Source organism: Biomphalaria glabrata, chromosome 4 (assembly GCF_947242115.1).
Source record: "Biomphalaria glabrata chromosome 4, xgBioGlab47.1, whole genome shotgun sequence".
In the NCBI taxonomy this organism is placed as follows: Eukaryota; Metazoa; Mollusca; class Gastropoda; family Planorbidae; genus Biomphalaria; species Biomphalaria glabrata.
Genome location: NC_074714.1, coordinates 49,069,220 through 49,081,436, shown reverse-complemented (window position 1 = coordinate 49,081,436; position 12,217 = coordinate 49,069,220). Strand labels below are relative to the sequence as shown.

The 12,217-nt window shown below is 34.7% G+C and overlaps 1 protein-coding gene across 14 annotated transcripts in view; it reads right to left on the bottom strand.

Moving 5' to 3' along the window:
* LOC106051462 (plasma membrane calcium-transporting ATPase 2-like) overlaps window positions 1-11,977 on the bottom strand; it is a 121,794-nt gene extending 109,817 nt beyond the window's left edge. For 8 of the 14 annotated variants that reach the window (XM_056027182.1, XM_056027184.1, XM_056027185.1 and 5 more), the window contains exon 1: window positions 11,642-11,976. The gene's annotated coding sequence lies outside the window, so the exon portion shown is untranslated. Of the gene's footprint in view, window positions 1-11,641 lie in introns of all 14 variants that reach the window. The other 6 variants (XM_056027171.1, XM_056027169.1, XM_056027180.1 and 3 more) reach the window with 3 other exon arrangements.
* Window positions 11,978-12,217: the final 240 nt, after the last annotated feature.

Sequence of the window (12,217 nt, the reverse complement as noted above, 5' to 3'; positions counted from 1 at the left end):
TTTCGTTGGGATTTTTTTTTCTTCTAACTAATCCTGGAAATAAACACCATATTAGATACAAACCTTGCCTTTATTTTTCTCCTCATCTTCTAAATGAACTATCTCACTTCGTGATTTCGTTACCCCTGTAAGATGGCATGAAATAAAACGCTGACACTACAAGTGTTTGAGCAGTGACTGAAAGAACGGACACCCCCTAATGATTGCTGTAGGACGTAGGTCTTTTTGTTTGTCGCAACTGAAAGCAATAACGAGACTAGTGTACTGGATATTTCATGTCTTCCATCACCGTGAAGCTAAGCTCATAACACGTTTCAATCGTTCTAGTAATTGTCTTAACGGAAAGCTATAGACAGACTGTTATAATGGAATCGAGTGGTGAGTAGGTCTTGGTATTTTCACTAGTTCCATTCGGTGACCCAATGTCCCCATCTAGTTAAAGGCGAAGCAATAACAGAATTCCTCTTTATGAATTAAAACAGTTGTTTGTTTTCTTCCTGAAGTAAAAGACATGCATAGACTGAACACAAACTATAAGCACACAAGAAAACTTCAAAAAGTATATTTACAAAAGTAAACTGAACATGAAGCTTGAACCGTGTATTTCTACTCTCTCTAGAACTTTCTTCTACACAGTAGACGGAAGCAAACGAGAAACATCTATTGGGAAGATCTCTATTTTTAGTTCTATTGGAAAATGGCTGAGGTTTCTGGCAAACATATTGTTTATAGTTCTACAATTGAAACTTAGTAGCAAAGAGAGTAGATTCCCCTAAGAAAATTTTGAATAAAGACGATAGTGTATTAACTGAACTTGTTCCTTACGTGTGTATACAATAGAAATGCTTTAGTTTTTAAAATTCCGTTCATAATACCAAATGAAATGGAGTCGTGGCAACCAGCACGATAAAGGCGATGGTAAATATTTTGAACAGCTATTTTTGTTTATAAGATCCACACGCGATAGACAAAACACCAAAAAATGGATTAACCTTGCAGGGAGGGGAGGGGGGGGGGAAATGACGACTAAGTTATTTTTAAAATGGGAAGCACTATGTACAAAAGCTATGTATTGTCGATACAATTATTATCATAAAAATTCAAACTTCCATATAATTGTTCAAAACCAATTAAGTACTCGATGCTATGTAGCTCTAATATAAGAGTGGAAATAGCCGGGTCATATCAAGAGTCTCGCGGTTTCGTAGAATATCCCTGAATCAAACCATATCTAAAAGACACCTGCCATAACTGCAGGAAATTAGAGATATGAATTCTTTGGTATTTATGCTGGTCGTAAACCGAAGGGAACAGATGCATGAATTGTATTTGCTCAATAGACAGCAGACTAAAAGGAAAAATTAAACATCAACCCATCAAAACACGAGAGAGTGGATCACCTTACAAAACTTATGTCCGCATCTTGTACCCCCTTCCCACACACACACACCCAATCCATGCCAATGATAACTTTTTTTTTTTTGGTCTTGAAATCAATTATGGCAAGCGCCAGGTCAGTAATTCTCAACCTTTTTAGTTCCGCTACCCCTTTTTACAATTTTTCACTATGTGGCGACCCCGCCCCCCAACCGTAAAGTTATCCGTGTTGTCGCTAATGAGATCCGTTTCCATGGGTAGTTTCATTATAAAAACATAATCTACAATAACATGATGGCGTATTACTGCGTAATAAACGGGCATGCTTTTTAATAACGTAGAAACAATATCTAGGATTCTGCAATGGCGCAACGTTGCATTTTGCCGCGCCGTTTGGTGGCCAGTCATTGAAATTGCTGTGACCATTGAAATTGCTTTGACGATCAAAATGTCTGAAATGAATCTGATTCAGTTTTTTTTTTTTTCATTTATCCTCGAGTGCCAATGATAGTAAACAAAATAGTAACTATTATCAATGGAGATATTTTTTTTAGTGACAAGTTTTTTTTTTAAATATTTTTTTCTTATGGGTTTTAGGCGACCCCTGGAAAATCGTCATTCGACCCCCAAATGGGTCGCGACCAACAGGATGAGAGCCCCTGGTCTAGGTGATGTCTTTTAAACGTCTTGACCAAAATCTGACTTCTCTTGATTATCAAATGAACCTTCTGTGGCTATAAGCTGTAAATCCAGTGGAAGCCCTCCCCTGCCATTTTTTTTTCTAGTATACTTGTACAATGTTGTGAGATAACCAAAACGTGTTAATACAATAGTAATGAAACTCTGAGCTGTCTAATGTTAACACACGTTTCACGTCACTTGTGGTAAACATTGAGAATGAGACAACAGTGGGGTCGGTGCATATAGATTGACCTCTCTCTCTCTCTCTCTACGACAGTGATATCAGATAGTGTTGAACTTATTTTAAATGACAAGTTAGTTATGGGATATGAAACATGAAATGTCTCACGAATGGGAGAATAATATTGTGCACTTGTTACGAGCGTGTCTACTTATCACATAGAGTATGACAGAGGTGCCTTAAAACAAAATAGACAAGAATTGATATACAATGTAGTACTAGCTCTTGCTGTATGTTATCCATCCAACAAACAAAACCCACGAGATTCACATGTAGGCTACTTCCACTTATAGAAGTTGATGTTCTATTACAAGATGCATAAGAGCCTCTTCCTCCTCCCTAAATCCCTCATGCATACGCTAAAATGTAGCATTTATTATTATTATTTATTATTTTGCTAACGAAATCTTTAAATTTAACAAAAAAATTCTTAGTCTACATTAAATATCTGCATGTATTAGAATCTGCCTGAAAACGACCAACAAAAAGTCGTCTACAAAATCAAGTGGTGGTTTAGAAACCTCTCTCAGCCCTAGTATGTGCCCCCCCCCCCCTGTCCTTCCTATGCAAGCAGACTTACCGGTATGATATTTACATCTCAAGTGAGATTGGCCTACTTTTTTTTTTCATTTCGTCATTCAAGCAGAAAAATGACGGCGCTCGTGTTGAAGCACGCAGCCTCGACATGCCGGTTTCCTACGAAAAGCTGCGCCCCTTAGCCAAGAAGCAAAAGCTATTGTGACCAGCAAACGTTGAGGACCCATTCCTAGACCATATACCATCACATGCTGCCACCAAACATCTACCGGTGCTATCTGTCACTGACCCAAGTTAGGGGTCATGAGTTATTTTTGGCAGATTTCTGTCCATCGACAATCCTAGCTGACCCAGGGATATGAATTCTTCCAGCACCACGCCCCAGAATGTAGACAGAGAAAGTGTCGAGTACCTATTCATATGACTACATTTGTTTTGTAGACTGACACCATAACTACTGAGTTACTAATATCGCTTGTTCAAATATGCACAGAAAAACAACAAAATAATTCCAAAATTTCAACATCACCACAAAACCCGATAATCAGCTCTAACCACATCTTGTTAACAAAAACAACAACAACAAAAAAAAAAAGGTGAGGGTGAAAGCAGCCTTATTGTATTGTGGATTAGGACGTGATAAGACAATGTTCAACACAGAGCTTAGTGCATGATAGCATTTATACAACATGTCTAGGTGTTCCAGTCCAATGAAAGAACAAACAAACTATAACGCTACGCACCTTTAAATCTATAAATAGTCCTACTGAGTTTAAATTACATCAGATGTGCATTATGTCATGGCCATGACCATGTCAGAGGATGTGACCAATAATAATCGATTGTTTAACAAACACAGGTTAAAGTGTTCACTTAGACTAAGTTGTGATATTTCATTCAGATATTTTTAAAAATATAAAAAAATAATGGCCGTCGCGATGTCACCTGACTCAAGTACACGCTTGAACGCTGAACTTCCGAATAGAATTCATATCTCAAGAAAAACATAGATGACACCCATATGAGCAAGTGACATTTGGATTGGGGAGATTTGTGAAACGCCACTACACTATAGTAGACAGGCGCATCAATATTCCCTTAGTAGTATAGGCAGACGCATAAATATATCCTTAGTCGCATAGACATGCGCATCAATAAAACGTAACCCATGGATAGCCACGTCAATAAATCTTTATTACAGACACATCCATACATCTTGACGTATAGGCCAAAGAAATGCTGCGGAAAAATATAAGAAGAAAGGAGCGTACAAAAACAACAACATTGCAGGTGAGGAGCTGAAATTAGGGGCAGCCCCCCCCCCCTTTTTTTACACATGCATACGCACAACTCACCGAGACAATGTATATTACCTGGGGGCGGGGGGGGGGGGCAGAAGCGGAGCGCTGAGCTCACCAAGACAATGAAGATGTGGGGAGACCTGGTCCAAGCGTGGGCTAACATACAGGTGCGTACGAAATGTTCCTGGGGGATGGGGGGGGGGGGGCGTAGGGCCTCAGGTAAACAACACAGGTACAATGAAGGGCACGTACAAGTTACCTTAAGTGTACCGGTATTCATTTCAGAGAAGCGGGGAAAAAAGTGATATTGCTTTAAAAAAAAAAAAAAAAAAAGATACACGAGATCAACTATCATCAAAGTCTATGCCTCACTGAACAGAAGTCTAAGACATATTACGCAGTCTGATCAAAAAGGCTGTTAGCAGACTGAACTAACTCAGATCGCTCATATCTAAGTAATGAACATTTCCACATACAAAAAAAAAAAACTACAACACAGGAATTGATCCTTGAGTCCTTGAGCATATCGTTTTTAATGTATGCTGGTTATATTCTTTTTTAAAAAGCTTATATCAACTCACTCTGTCTGTCTGTCTGGTAAAATGTTTGTACACGTTATTTCTCCCACACCCAATCTCGGATTAAGCTGAAATTTTGCACAATTATTTCTTTTACCTGACAACACAAGAATCAGTTTTAAAATGTGACCATTTAGTTAATTAACTATTGGTAATTTATTATTTTGTTTGGTATCTTGAACAAGGGAAAGAAATCGTACTTGACAGATATGGTGGTATAAGTTGAATTAGTCCCCTTGAGCCCTAAGTGAATTTTTGTATGCATGTTAAAAACGATCATGTAAACATTCACAAGATAACCCTTCTTGCCTCCCCCTTTCACATCGAGAAAGCTAAAAACTAAACAAAAACAATTGGTAAAAATATTTGTAATCGCACAGATTTATTATGTCTAGGTCAATTATACATATAATTACATGACTGATCCAAACTAATTGATACAATTAGATTTAATATAAGCTTTGTTGTTGCTTTTTAAGTATTTTTTTGTTTTTCTTGCTTAACCTAGAAATAGGTTTTGTTGTTTTTTGATGAAATGATTCAGTGAAATCTCCAGCACTTTATCTCCAACGCCCACTGGACATTACTCTTTGGACGTGTTGGTCCAGAACGCACACAAACATTCTGAGTGGATGACTTAAAGCGTGTCTCTTGCGCCAAATGTGCAGTATTCTAATTACTCCATGGAATGGGGGAGGGGGGCCCCTCAGTCAAACTCAGAATATTTATTAGTATAGCTAGAATAAAGGATAGTAACGGCCTCCAAAATTAATGGTCGGTAAGACCATTGCCATCCTCTCTATCAAACCTTTAGAGTGTTCAGACAATTAATTCAAGAATGGGAATGTATAGTATTACTTTTACTAGATAGCAAAGAGTAAATATTGGTGGGGTAAAAAGAAGGAGTCAAGAAACGAAGACAGAAAGAATTAAAGACCAACAAAAAAAAAAAACCCCGTGTAATAAATTAAGAAGTAGACCTATCTAATAACAGTTCAAGAAACCCATCTTTCTTTTCCATACACATTGAACAGTAAGAAGGAAAGCAAAAATACAACTCTAACCAGTACAGATATATAAATATGTAGAGAGAGAAAAATCGCTTCCCTCGGTAAAACGTTGGCACGGCCGAACCGTGTTTTTTTTCCTCCAACTAATGAGAAGGTCCCTACCCCCCAACCTCCCGCCCTTTATTCGTATAACCATGGCAACGATTGATTTCTGCCCGGTATTACATGATGGGGAAATTCTTGGAGAGACGCAAGGCCTAGCCCAGCCCCACGGCGCCTTCACAAGTGTCTGCGCCCCTACGACTCCGATGGTGTCTTGGGTGGAGTCGCGGGAGGGAGCGAGGGTGTTTGTGTGGGAATGAGGAACCGATGCTTGATGCCGCTACTTGCTATTGATCCATGTCCTCCAACAGAATGAATGCGTGTGCCGGGGACGCACACTGTGTGCTGCAAGGGCAACAGGAGACTGGCACAGCCTGTCACTCAGGCTTTAAAAACAAGGAGATTTCAACACCCGCATTTCCTACTCTTGTTAGTAGTGTGACCATTTGAAGTTGTTCAATACTCTTAATCATCCAGACTACTTAGCACAATATCAAGAAGTATTAAAGCCAGGTCATTTAAAAGGATCTGGAACTACAAAATATGCAGAGTCACCACAGTTCAGGTTCGAATGTATAACCTGGCACTCTTTAAGTACATTCAACCTACTTGTCAGCTAACGTTTAAAAAACAAGGAGGGGTGGGGCACGAGCAATTCTGTATAAACTTTGAACATCATTTCCTTTTCAGTATTATTCCCAAAGAGAAGTTAGTGGCGGATATGGTCAATTTTAATTCCCTATCCCCGTTTTACAACCGTCCAGTGGTGGCTCTGGACAGAGAGGGGGGCTAGCAGATTGTCAGCCAGTATAGCCCGTGTATCTTTCTACTTTCCACTATTTGCACATGCTAAGATCCAGCCCAGAACGTCACATAATTATGTTTACCTAAATAGATCAGAAGCCTACAATTACACATGGGTATGTAAGGCCAGCTTTAAGTCCATCTTTTTATTGGAAGGTTTGATAATGGGATGGTAAATAGATCTATATACTCCTAAAGGAATGGAAAAATTATGTTTATTTCTTTTACCAAAACTAAACCCATTGTTTTGAGTTGAATGGTTTTCCCCTAATCAGTGGAAATCGAAACATCTACTGTCGGAAGAATGAGTGGGAAATGGCTCCATAAGATAATAACCTCCATAACCATCCAAGAGTTCTAATGTACACTAAAAATAAGTTAGCTTTTTTTTTTTTTCACATGACTTCAAGATTTTACATTCTGATTCAAATGCTAAATTAAATTAGTGTACATAAATTATAGTTCAAACATGCTTTTGAGCATGTTTACAATTCGTTAGTTAACACTACAATAGAGCATACACAATCTACATGTAATAAAAGTAATATTTAAAAAAAAATCAACATTGATAATATGTTAAATGTTACACCCAATTTTGACCTGACCATATTATTTTGTATATTTCAAAGCCAATAGTTGCTATAAAAATAGTGATCATTTAATACTTGAATTTCTGGATGTGGGTAACCAGCTGACTATAAACACTAAATGTACAGCCCATTCCGATAAAAGATATGTATCACAACCAAAAAGAAAATGTAACCATTTAAAAGAAGAAAGCTTAACACTAAAAAGTGCAGAGCAACCGTCTGATGAGGGTAATGACAACTCCCGTTTACTTCAATGTACAGATGACAAATGACTTGCCTGTATCATCAATAAATGACAGACCACGAGGATAGGCTACTTGACAAATACACACAATGACTTTACACAGATCTATCAATACAGTGAATCAATCCAGCATAGTGGCAGCTTTTTAGGTGAAAAGTTCAATTGTCCTCTTCTGTTTCTTCATTTACTTCATTCAGCAACTAGGCTTTTAACAAATTTCTTGTAACTAATTAAATTATTTATTATGGCTTGTAATTAGTATATAATGAGTTTCACATTTTTACATAGGGGTTTGGAAGCATGTACAGAACCTATACCACCTTAATCTACTGTCATATATTAGTTTTGGAAAGTAGAGACCACATTTGCCCTACTAATCACCCAAATTTATTTATTTCAAACATTAATAAATAAGCAATGACATTTCTATCAGCAATCTTAATTTATATTTTTTCTATTCATAAATACTTTTTCTACTTTTGTACTAAGACCCATTAAAAACAATGATATTTTCAATTACTTGGTCATACTGGTACTTATTACACATTTAATGTGTAGTTATTAAATGTTTATTGATAAATGTATTGAACTTATATAAGAACTAGTTGCAGACAAGTGTTTCAGTTGAGCAGACAAGTATTCTTCATTTCATGTGCATTGGCTAAAAAATGGTTTAAGCGCCCTTAGAACTGTATATGTGTCTATATATTGTCATTGAGCAAGACATAATGAGCTCATGGAACCTGTAGCAGTCTAGACTGCTGCCCCAAAATCAATGATAGAGGATGTAAGACATAGTCGCTAGGACAACCAATGATATATATATATATATATATATATATATATATATATACACAAAAAGACATCAAAAAATACATAAAGGAAAGGGTAAGGGCTACTTGTGGGGCCAGTCATGATAAACACAACCTTTTGGTTTTATGATGATGAGAATGAAAGATAAATAGAGAAAATGAATGTGAACGCTCTTTAAAATTTAAGCAAAATTATTGAAAACATTATAACTTTTAAGACAAAAAAAATTACAAAAAAATTACATTTATAACAAAAAAAAGGAATGACAACTATTTTAGATTTGTATTCCATAACATCATTGGGTCCCAGAGCAAGAGGAAAAAATCTGTTTTTGTATTTTTTTTTTTCAAATACACTATTAAACATGAGAAATATAAAAAATAGTTTTTAAAACACAAAGCTTATACTAAGCTTAGTTGTATCAATTAGTTTGTATCAGTCATTTAATTGAATTAGTAATAGATCTAGACTAACAATAATAAATCTGTGGGATTATAAATATTTTTACCCATTGTTTTTAATTGGCGCTTTCTACTTATAATATAAAAAAAAAAAGGTTTTATAGTTATCTTTTGTTGTTTCAAACTTTAAAGAAGTGACCTATTTTTCTCTACAAAGTATAAAGGGGAATTATTCAATTTAAACCACCACATCCGTCAAGAGCACTTTCTTTCCTTTGTTCAATACCAAACAAAATAATTAATTACCAATAGTAAATTAACTATTTGGTTAGTATTTTTTTTATTGATTCTTGTTTTGTCAGGTAGGTACAAGAAATAACTGTGCAAAATTTCAGTTTTATCCGAGATAGGGTGTGGGATAAATCAAGAGATTGGGTCGTGTGTAGAAACAGACAAAGTGAGTTGATAGAAGCTTTGTAGAAAAATGATTGGTCACTGGAGTTAAGAGTAAAGTTAAGTAAAAAGCCTACTTTTCTTAAAGCTCTTTTATGTTTGAAATAAAGCATCCTGAGAATAATAACCTACGGCAGATGATTTGTTTTAATATTGCAGTAATTTTTATTTTGTATTTTTCATCTTATTATTTAGTTTACTTGTATATATATATATCTCAAATATAAACATCTCACACAATGGTGTGGTTTTTTTTTTTTAACACTATCAATGTTTAACTAATTATGGTCTATAAATATGTTCATAAATGTTAAATTTAATGTTAAAAGAGTATGGAAATGCTTAGAAAAAAACAACTGTCTACAGGCCTAAAAAGTATGTTTATAATGTATCAGTGTTAATACATAATAATACTGTTTCATACACTATTCTTAACATCAATATTCAAACGATTGTAAATTTATTACTTTATATTTACTAGTAAAATAAATTTCTTTTAATTTACAAATTCAAGACTAAAAATGTTGTAGACACTAGATCTACTGCTAATCAATAAAATAACATTTTTTTTTAACATAGGTCACTTGTCATTAACCCAATAGCTCCTATTTCCGGTTCAAAAAACCCCTTTCAAAGTCCTAAGCAAGGAGGGATAACTCCGTATTTAAAAAATCCTAAAAAATATGTATTTTGCAAAAAATAATCAAATTGAAGATCTAATACAAATAAACAAACAGATAACTTTAAAAAATAGAACTACATGTCTAGCTTTAAAAAATATATACGTTTAATACCACTAGATTATAAAAAACTTAAAAAATACTCATTTTCCCACGTGGGGGCTTATACACTGGGGCTATGGGCCTGTTCGTTTGAAAAATTATTTTAAAAATAAAACCTTCCTGATTTTATTAAAAATAGAATCGGTAATCTCCAAAATTATTTGTAATCACGCTTGCAACGAGACTAGAAGAAATCTTGTTTTTAAAAAGTTTAAATCAAGTATATTGAATAGGGGGTTTTAGAAACCTTCAACGGTTTAGGACAAAAACGGGAAAACGTTTTCAAATGCAGAAGGAGCTAATGGGTTAAGATCTACTTAGTCAATTACAGATCAGATGTAAAAAAAATATACAAGTAGAGATTAACAAAAAACAGACTGCAAATTTTATTAGCTCCAGGCCATAGTAAAGAATTTACTCACAGTAAGAGCAAATTATGATTTTAATAGCCTTGAAGGTTCAATGTGTCACCATAGCCAATATTACTTTATTACTAAGAAATATCAAATTTGGATCTACTGTTCAGTAAAGTTCATATTATTTCCTCCAAGATCAACAAATCGACTTTTTATAAAGAAATTTAAATAAATGGCAGTGGTTATAAAATATATCCATATTGGGATTTCTTCTCTGAACCACTATTTTATCATGCAATGCTTTTAAATGATTGACATTAAAGATGATTTTAATAAATAGTCATATAATGCATGAGAAAAAAAAAGAAGTGATTACTTTGCTTTCTGTACAGTTTTTTAAAAACTCAGTACCTAAACCAAACCATAGAGCATTGATAACTCTGTAAATCTAAGTATGTCAAGAAATCTAGCCTAAATCAATAAATTAATTATATTCAATATAGAATCTTCCTTTGAAGACTGTTCTTTACTGACTTTAGTCTAGAGTCCCTCTCTCTATATATATATATATTAGATAGATATAATTTGTAATATTTATATGCAAGATATAGATAAAGTTATAATTTAATATAAGTCTTGGCTAACTTAGTAGATAATAGATATGCTAGGTTTTTTTAGTTTTTAACAGATCCTGATTTATTCTTTATCAAGATTAATTTATACTAATAGGATAAATCCATAATTTTAATAGGATATCCAAAAAAAATCTGAATCTAGACTATGATCTGTATAGTCTATTACAGTATTACAATAATATATATTTTCTAGTATAATTTATTAATTATAAATATAATCTCTGATCTCTAGTGTGGTAGAGATAAATCATAAGAATTTTAGAATTTAATAATTTTCAGTTAATCATATGAATAATATGATGAACATTAGTATTACTAAAGATAGATCTAGTGAATCTAGTCTACAAGGGCGTAAAACATAGCCTAAAACTAAAAAAAAAAAAAACAACTGAGCTCTAGACACTATTCTAGACCTCCACTCTAGCCAGAATCTAAGTCTAATCTAGTAGAATCTAGACAGATCTTGATTATAAGTCTATTATTCAAGATGAAGATGTCTATATCAACAATTTCTAGGCCAAAACAGGGGCAGGTAAATCTGTCGTATCCGCACGGAACTAACGGAGAAGCCTATAGGCTATTGGGCTAAAATGTATGCTGCCGGTATTTGTAGTTACTGTTCATTAAACAAGTCATGCAATAGAATAATGCAATGTACATGCTAAACTAATATTGTCGTCATATTAGAATACACATAGTGCTTCATACTAATCCGGAAACGATGAATTTTACATACCTTGGGAAGGTCAGAAAAGAGAAGCTTAGAACAAAACTATTCTTCCTCCTCTTGCAAAGCAGGAAGTGTCATGTGACTAAGGGGACTTCACTCTGATTGGTGTGTTCTACATTATTCATTCATTGGCATATCACCAGTAGTAACTTTGACGTCATCGAAGAAGTTCCTGTCAGTTAGGGGATTCCCGCTTTTGCAAAACAAATTAGGCCGTCTGCTGTAAAAGCAGCAACTCGTCTAGTAAAAGTACATCTTGCAATTAAATTGGAGTACTTAATGTAGCCTACCTACTTTCATCAGCGACGCTTTCTTGCCGCAGAAGCTTGTTATATATCAATAAACACAAACTTAGCAGGGGAAACCTTTAAAAGCCGTAAGGCTGCAAGAAAATGTGTTAATTTAGGTTGGAGGCTATGCAAGCTGGTCGATATCCCAGATTTTTTTGTTGTTATAGGCCTAAATAGGAATAGGCCGATATGTATCTAGTATAATAGCATTCTATTTCCCAGTGTCATTTGATAATGTTGGCTGAATTGGACAGCAAATTCACAAAGGTGTTCAATTTAAAATCGTATCGTC